Genomic DNA, 9,768 nt, shown 5'->3' on the forward strand with positions numbered 1-9,768 from the left:
AGTTTTTTTGAAAATGTGTTTTCGCATGGATTTCTTAAACACAAATCATTTTCTTGCATTTGTGGATTTTACAACCTGTTTGTAAAACTCCAAAGGGTATTGGCCAATATTCCAAAAACTATAAAAATCTTATTTTGGGAGGAGAAGTTGTGGTTATTGTTCACCGCTAATGTTTGGATGAAGAAATCCTTAAAAGGACGAACATCCAAAATATTATCGGGAGTAATAAATCAACGCACATGTTTGAAAGAAGCTTTGGTTGCGATCGAGAACATTTCAAAAATTATTTTTTTTTTCTCTCCACGGTTTACGAGTCGTGAAAAGTAATTGTTTTTTTAAGAATTGTGAAATTTTCTTCGTTTTTTTTATTCTCTTTTCCTTGCGATTTACGAGTTGACGGGATTAGAAAACACCAACACCATAGACTATAGAGCAAACCAAACACCAAGCAGCTTACCTCAGGTAGGGCGTATTAGGGGTGCTAGTACCTTCCCTTTACGCAACCAGTCCCTTGCCTTAGAATCTCTGAAAGACCAGTTAGGGTTCCTAGTGACCAAATACTAGGTGGCGACTCCAAAAGAACCAAATCATCAGAACACTACGAAAATCGCCAACCGATGTCGTGCCTTTATAAATTTTTTGTGGGGGTGCGACAAACATGATTACATTAATTATCTTATTTGAGTAATGCCAATACTTGTAAATATTATCAGGTATTCATGGTGATAACTTATGTTAACAACAAATCAAGTTCCTTTCATAGCACATGTATAGGTTATACCATACGGTTGGGCTATGAAAGCACCAAGCATTTGTTGTACCAAGGGTTGTTCAACACAAATCTAGATTAACCATTTAACAAGCAAGGTATTAAGAGTGAGCAAGATAATAAATATAAAACATGTTCGTATCAAGCATTAAAGTCCATATTAAGTTTATACTATACTTATTCTTACACCATTAGTGTAACCTTTTCACCTTGACATAATAGATTTAGCTAAACATAATGAAAGAAAGAAACATACATAAACAAGATAAGAACATAATTATATAAATAAAGGAAATGAAATGAAAAGCATAAACAAGAGATTAATATAACATAAAATAAAAGTTAAAAATTACAAAATACAAAGAAAGAGAGCAAGAGCATGATCTTGATCTAAACACCAAGATGCCTAAATGCATGGCAAATGCCTACTTTTATAGGCCAAAATTTGGAACTATTGATTTGATGAATAATTGTTGAGTTGGTGGCCACATCTTGACTTGGTGAAAATCCTTATCTTCTTGTCTGAATAAAACGTCATTGCTAACGTCAGAATTGGAACCACCTATACCCATGAAAGTTCTAGGAAATTGTCTCAGCTTTGCAGAAAAAAAAGATTGAGGTCATTTGGACTTCTAGAACTCGAGATATGAGTTGATTACTGAGCAGTGTCTGGGTTGCAGGACAGATTCGAACTTCTCTGTCGCTATAATCTGGACTTGAAAACGGCCTTTTTAAATCTTGGACTCCACATGAAAGTTGTAGGCCTATGTCTTGCTGAATCTATGTAAAAAATTAAGGTCATTTGGACATCTAGAACTCGAGATATGACCCAATTACCAAACAGTGTTCCAGTTCGGACTACACCAACATCTCTTTTCTAAGCTTCACCCTCTCTTTATCTTCACAATTTTAGTAGTTGAATTCATCAATCAATCCTTTGATTTATGTGATAGGCCTGCATTTAAGATGGATATTTACCATATATTAAGGCATTTTATAGTATCAGACTTGTTATTATAAAACATGCTTTAGTTAAGGAGTTATTGATACTTCAAATGCAAAATGATGATATAAAACCTTGATAAACATGCACTTTTAAGTACTAATCAATCATTATGCCCCCTTGTAGCTATAGTCCTTGAGCTGGTCTGACCACTTCCTAACCTCCCACCGATATCCTGTCAGAAGCTAGTTGACGTCCCCCTTTTTTTTTTTGAATTAAAGAAACTATTCGCCTCTACCTTTCTTTGGAAGTGGTGGCATGCATAAAAGTTCCATATCCTTTTGTTTTCCTGCACCCCCATGACTCTGTTGGCCTTCTTCCATACAAGCCTCCAAGGCTTGTGTTGCTTCAATCAGTTCCCTTACTGTCCTAAATTGCAAAGCAATCAACCCCTGCTTCAATTCTTGTCTGAAGCCATCCCTTAACTTTTCTATCATGTGTTGTTTTGATGGGACATAATGTGGTGCGAATAGTGAGAGGTCATGAAATCATCTCTCACACTCAAGTACTCACATTCCCTCCTATCTGAAGGCTAGGAATTCATGTTCCTTCATCTTTCGATGATATCTAGAGTAATATTGATTCTTAAACTCTATCTTGAAATCATCCCAGGATAAGGTTTCTGTAGCCCTTCTCAATTGAATTGTTTCCCACCAAGTCATAGCACCGTCTGATAGTAATTGAGTAGCACAACCTACTCATAGATCATGTGGTATCTTAATTTGAATCATGGTTTTCTCCACCTTTCTAATCCACCTTCCCGCCACTTTAACATTTTGTTCACCTAAGTAGGGTTCATAACCCATTTCTCTCATACTTTTCATCAAACAAACTAGATGTACCACATCATTAGTAGCTGTAGCTGCTTCTGAAATGGTTGATATTGTTGCTACCCAATTTTTTACCCATGTTTCGATAAAGTTTCACAAATAAAAAAAATAAAAAAATAAAGGTGTACATGTGGCGATAACATAGAGCATCAGGGATAATATTAAGGAAGCAATATGTCAAGGAGATAATTGTTAAATCATATATAATTACTGTAATATAAAATACCATGGATATATGATTTGATTCATGCTGGTTATGAAAAATAATCACTGCAATATAAATACCATATATATGGGATTTGTTGGTGCTGATTATAGAAGACAATCTCTGCAATAATTATTGCAATATTTCCTTAAATAACACGCGTAGAGATTTTCTATATAAGTGAACATCCAGCTATATATTTAGAGGAGGAAAATTTACAAAAAAAAAAAGAAGAGATTTTAAAGAGAGAAATTTAAGGCAACCATAAAAAAAAAACCTAAACCTAGTTTTTTTTTTGCTCCCGGCCGAAACCAAGCCATAGCCCCTCTCCCCTTTTTTTTTTTTGGTTTGCAGTCTTCTCCTCCTCCCCAGTTATTTTTCTTCTCCTCCCTTGGCTCCCACACACACGACCTTCCCTTTTTAGCTGAACACAAACTCACGGTCTTCTCTCCCGACCAAGAGGCAGCCGACGCAGCTCTCCCTTTCCATAACAGTCGTCACTGCTCCTCCCCCTTTCTCAGCCAAGACTTTCCCTCTGCACACAAGTTTCTTTTCTCCCTTCGCCAGACCTCACTTCCCCAGCGTGCAACCACTGTGAACACCGCTTACAGGCCTTCACTCTCTGTCAACACAACCACAGGAAACGGCTCTCCACTCATCCCATCTCTCCCTCAGCTCAGCCCCGCCAGATAAACATTCAAAACCAGCAGCCACAGCCAGCCCTTCCCCCGACAGTAACAGAGAAGCAACACCGGAACCTCAGAACGGCCTCCCTCGAAAAATCCCAGCAACTAGCAGCACCACCTCTGCTGAACCATGGCCAGCATCAACAGCAACCAGAAACGAGCTGAGCCACTCGCCCATCTGGAGCCTCCTTCGCAGCCGTATTTTTCCTCAGCCGCAGTAGCAGAATCAATAGAAGCCATCCTTCCCTTCCAGCAACACAAGAACAGAGGGAGTTTGTTTTCCTTCATCCTTTCGTTACTGTGAGAAAGAAAAACAGAACGGAAGAGAGGGAGAGAAGAGAAATGGAAGCAAAACAAACCGGAAAGAACAGAGACGCGAGAGAACAACAGATGAGCGCAGACAGTGAGGACTGAAGAAACCGGGTTCGCAGGTAAACTCTCTCTCTTTTCTTACCAGCTTTGCATGCATTCTTGCATTTGTTACTGTTCAAGTGAAATTTAATTCACTTGAACAGTAACCGGGTAAGGCATTTGTATTTATTTATTTATTTTTTTTTATTTTTTTTATATTGTACAAAACATAAATCTTGTATTTAATCTTCAAAACATGTTAGGGTATTGGCCGTATGCATGAAAACATTATATATATATATATATATATATATATATATATATATATATATTTGAAGTTTTGAAAAATGTGTTCTCGCATGGATTTCGTAAACATAACAAAAAAATTATTTTCTTGCATTTTCTAGATTTTACAACATGTTTGTAAAACTCCAAAGGGTATTGGCCAATATTCTAAAAAATATAAAAAAATCCTATTTTTGGGGGAATTCATCTATTATTCACCGCTAATGTTTGGATAAAGAAATTCTTAAGGAACGAATATCCAAAATATTATTGGGAGTAATAAATCCGCACACATCCTTGAAAAAAACCTTGATTATAATCGAGGATATTTCAATTTATTTGTTTTATGCCACGGTTTACGAGCCATAAGAGTATAAAATACTAAAAAATATAGGCTTTTTTTTTAGTGCCCTAGATTTCTAAATTTTTTATCCCTCCTCCTTGCTATTTACGAGTCGCAAACTCTTGAAATAATAAGGGAAAAATGAGCTTTCAAAGCACATGGAATCTCCTTGGATTTCTATCCAAATAAATTTTATTTGAATCAAACCTAGAAAAATTGATGGGATTAGAAAACACCAACACCATAGCAATTATAGAGCAAACCAAACACCAAGCAGCTTACCTTAGGTAGGGCGTACTAGGGGTGCTAATACCTTCCCTTTACGCAACCAGTCCCTTGCCTTAGAATCTCTGAAAGACCAGTTAGGGTTCCTAGTGACCAAAATACTAGGTGGCGACTCCCATATTCACAATAAAACAAAAGACCCTAAAATTCAATCGAAAAAGTCGCTGTGATGTCGCGCTTCGCCGCTAGGGTGCAACAGGTATGATGGGTGCAAGTGGGGGTGCTAGCATAGGAGTGACAACATTAGCCATACCTTCCTTTACTGCTTTAACCATGTGGGCCAGGAGCATTGGATCAACATAAGAAATAGATGGCCCTGCAGGTGTAGTCTAAGGGGGTACCTCCATTTGTTCCCGTGGGGCTGACATGGTTGGTCGAACATCCCCAGTTTGCCTTGGTGCCTGTCTAATTTGAGGCCCTGTCAATTCTTCATGCCCTGATTGAGTCGATACTACTGGTGTATGTGAAGCAGTATCTTCCAAAGGGCTCTCTTCTTACCCCTTGGAAAAGTCTACGTCTTTATTTCCCCTCCCCACAGAGGATAAATATGTTCTAATCTCTTGATAGGTATGTACCATCTTGCAATAAATTAATGAACATCAACAACCTCTTTTGATTTCTTTCCAGAATCGATACCAGGGCTCTGATACCAACTATAACAGTCCGACTGTACGACTCGATCAATATTAAAAGATCCCAACATATCCTCTTTATTTGAAGGCAAATTTTTTTTATCCAAAAATTTGCCAGAGTTTCGTTTGCATTTAGGACATCCTAAGTTATCGACTACTATTCAATTTATTCAATCAACCCATTATCACAAGGTCCTATAATTCTGGACCTTATATCAAACCTCATAATTCCACACCTCATACAATCCACACAATATATATATATATATATATATATATATATATATATATATATGCTCATGTAATGAATATGAATGAAGTATTAACTTTTTATCGGATCCATATGAATTCTAACAGAGAAAATATATTTTGCTTGTAAATCTTTTAAACCCAATTAACACTCATTAGAAAGCTATGACACGAGGCTACAAAATCTCTGAAGGGAGGAGAACCTAGTTTTGCCTCCAAAATAGTCAAAATTGCTCATTAACTAATTAGTCCTACTGCCCTACATAATCAGTCATGACTCAGTCTCAGCTGGTAACCCATAACTGGAGTTCTACATCTCCAAATTGAGCAAGACTAGTTTCCCTAGTTAGCTAACATTCAAATCTACAATTCCTATAAGGAACCCAATCCTAATTCCCTCATCCTCCTACTTGAAATCTCACTAAAAGTCAAGAGACAAGTCTGTCTATAGTTGTCTCCCCCCTCCCTTTCACACAATACTTTCATAAACTACATACCACACACATGAATTAACTTAATCTTAACAATAAGTACTTTTTCCCCAATTTATGTCTAAAAACCCTAACCTATGATTCAATATCAAGGCATCAATTCTTTATCGAATTTAAAAATGAATTTTTTTACGATCATGTTTAGAATACCTTACCCAGTACAAATTAAGATTTTGATCTTCAACCAGCTAAAGACTTTCAACTCCCTCCTTTCTTTTCTTCTTGTTCAATTTCTTGCAATCCTTTGCTTTCAAGTGTTTATCCACCTATAAGCTCTTAATCTTGGATGGATTCTTGAAATCTTAGTGTTTCTCTCTTGATTTCTCAAGAATGGGTATAAAACTCCCTATCTTCTCTCCTTATGGTTCCTAAAGATTTTTGGTGAGGAGAGAGTATTTATACTCCATATTTTCTCTTATTTGCATTTAGGCCCCTGTTTTCCTTTAAGTGTATATATTCTCTTCAATTAAATCCAACCCTCAACAGTACTGGGTTTATTATAATGTCTCGAATTATTTCACCCGGAAATTTATACTAAAACATTTCTGAATATCTATTTTTATTTAAACCATATGCATGAATTTCTTCACTTTTATTTAATTATTTTATTTTATTTATTTTTTTTTCCTGAGGTTTACAATAAAGAGCCTTTTTGAGCTTGCACACATGTGATGGGTATTGTGGATTAGTTATTCCAGGGGGGTTGTTCCATATATATGTCTTCTGAAACAAAACCATGCAGGAAAGCATTTTTAATGTCAAGTTGGCGTATGGACCATTTGTGGACTAGTGCTATGGAGAGGACCATACGAATAGTTCCTGCTTTGATAACAAGAGAGTAAGTCTCAATATAGTCCAATCCATCAACTTGTGATACCCCTTTGCTACTCACCGAGCTTTTAAGTGGTCTAGTGAACCATCAGGTTTGAGTTTTGTTTTTAGAACCCATTTAGAGCCAATAACATGCATGACAGGTGTGCGAGGGACAAGTTCCCAAGTCTGATTTCTATGGAGAGCTTCAAGTTCCTCTTCCATTGCAGCTTCCAACCAAGGTGAGCTAAATAGACCGAAAGTTAGAAGGCTCACATGGAATGGTTGCTGAAGTCTTAGAGGATATCAAGGCATATTTTGGATTAGGCTTAAGGATGCCTCTTTGTGATCTAGTAACCATGGTATGTGAGGGAGGGTGTGCACACGGAGAATAAAACAAGTTTGCGAGTCTGATTCCAGAGAAGCAGGATTGGATTGTGAATGAGAGAGGTGCTACAGTTGCATTTCATCTTCATGGTCAGATTCTACCAGTTGTATTTCAGTTACGTTATCAGTTCTAAGGTGCTGCTCTGCCATTTCAATAGCATTGTTGTGTTCTTCCTGTTGTGTATGGCCACTGCATCAGCAATTGTATTAGTAATAACATAATCATCATGCAAATTAAGAGAACATGGTACAATGACTTGTTTTGCCATTCCAACAACATTGTTGTGTTCTTCCTATTGTGTTTTGGCCACTGCATCAGCACTAACTTGCTGCTCTGCAACTGTATTAGTAATAACATCATCATGTAAATTCAAAGAAGATGGTATAGTGACTTGTTCTGTCATTCTATCGGCATTGTTGTGTTCTGCAATTCCAACGACATTATTGGTGTTGTGTTCTGCCATTCCAACGGCAGTAACATGCTATTCTGCATAAACATCAGGTAAATTAAGAGAAAATGGTAGAGTGTTTAGTGATGAGCTTAAGCATGGTGGAGTGGACATTGTGGGTTGTATGTCTGCAGTAGAGTTAGAGATAGTAGGTGGCAGCCATGAATAAAAAATGCTCATAACATGTGTAGGGGACAGAGTGATGTAGTTCTGAATTATTTGTTTATGAATTCTCCTCCTCCATCAAAGTGAAAGACCTTGATATGTTTGTTAAATTGTCTAGTAACATGATGCTCAAAGGCAAAATAAGCATCAACAAAGTCAGACTTTTGTAGTAATGGGATTATCCAAGTGTATTTAGAAAAATCATCTACTAAACACGTATAATATCTTAACTTTCCTATTGATAAAACAGGAGTAGGTCCCTATAAATCACAATAATTTTTTTCAAAAATACCAGAACTAGAGTGTTTAGAACGGAAAAAAGGTAATTGACTAAAGATTTCCAAATTGATAAATGTCACAAACATGTTCACATTTTTATGGTTCCTTTAACATCTATCAAACTTTTATTGCAATAATTGTAAAGTAGAAAAATGCGGATATCCTAGGCGTTGATGCCAGATATCTACTGGTCCTGATCTGAAACGATTAGAAAAGTAGAGCTCAGGCATGGTTGATAGAGCATAGAGGTCACCCTTGCACCATCTTGTGATCATGGGTTGTCCTATCTGTCGTTCCATAATATAGAAATCAATGTCAGAGAATTCATAACTAATATGAAATTGGGATGTTAATTGACTTACAGAGAGTAAAATTTTTTTCAAGTCTGGAACTAACAGTAAATCATGAAGTGGTAGGATTTTATTTTTTTGTATGATGGAGGAATCTCCAATACCATGTATTGATATAAAAGAACCATCACCAATAGAACAGAGTCTGAACCATAATGATTACGAATATTTTTTAACATACTTGGATTACCAGTCATGTGGTTGGAAGCTCCTGTATCCGAGATCCATTCTGTTTCAGTGACAGTGTTGTCCAAGGTGAGAGCAACCAAAGCTTGTGGTAGGTCTCCATGTTGATTTGGTCGTTTAGGCACCCATAAGCATATCTTTGCAACATGACCTGCTACACCACAGTACTGGCAAGCTCTTCTCGGTATAGCTCATGTTCTGCAGGAGTTATGTGATGTTCTTTAGATGGAGGAGGTCATTTCTGTTTGGATCTGAGGTAGGTCTAATAGTGTAAAGTACGAGTTTTATCTTTAGGTTGTTGTGTATGGAATCCTATCCTAGTAGATATGAAGCTTTGTCTGCTGACATAGTTTCCTGAAAAATGATGTTGAGGGCCTTGGTGTTTTTGCCCATAGAATGCTAGCTGAGGAGTGAATGAATTATTTATCTGATTGGTGAGCCAATTTCTTCTTTGGTCTATGCTCTACAATTGAGAGACCAACTTAGGTAAGAAGGCCTTGGTGGTTTTAGCATTGTGGTAGTGAAGGTTTCATATTGAGGGCCAAGACTTGTGAGGAGGCAAAATACTTTTTCTTTATCTGAAATTGGTTTCCTAATAGCTGCAAGTTTGTCGCATAATCCTTTGAAAATTTGAATGTGTTCTCCAATGGTTCTGTCATCTTCTTTGTGAATATAGGTCAATTGTTGTTTGAGGGTGAATTATCATTCTTGGGATTCTTCTGCATATTCATTTTTTAGAGCACTCTAGACAGCAAATGCTGTATGTAGGCCTACTGTAAGGCTTAATGTATGTTCTAAAAGAGTACCAATCAACCAGCCATGAAGAAGTCGATCTACCTTCATCCAGACAATGTATTCTTCTATTAGTTTTTGGTGAAGAATCTGTGGTGGTAGTAAATTCTGGTACAATATATTTGTTTGGGATTGAGTCTTCATTGGTGAGATGATCAACCAAGTCTTTACTTTCTACAAGAGCTAAGGCTTGTTTTCTCCATAGTGGATAATTTGTGGGG

General features: G+C 36.9%; 1 pseudogene; it reads left to right on the top strand.

The window, feature by feature from the left end:
- Positions 1-8,764: 8,764 nt before the first annotated feature.
- The window catches only part of LOC118049188 (probable LRR receptor-like serine/threonine-protein kinase At1g14390), a 3,752-nt pseudogene continuing 2,748 nt past the window's right edge, over positions 8,765-9,768 (top strand).

Source organism: Populus alba, chromosome 1, assembly GCF_005239225.2.
Source record: "Populus alba chromosome 1, ASM523922v2, whole genome shotgun sequence".
Classification (NCBI taxonomy): domain Eukaryota; kingdom Viridiplantae; phylum Streptophyta; class Magnoliopsida; order Malpighiales; family Salicaceae; genus Populus; species Populus alba.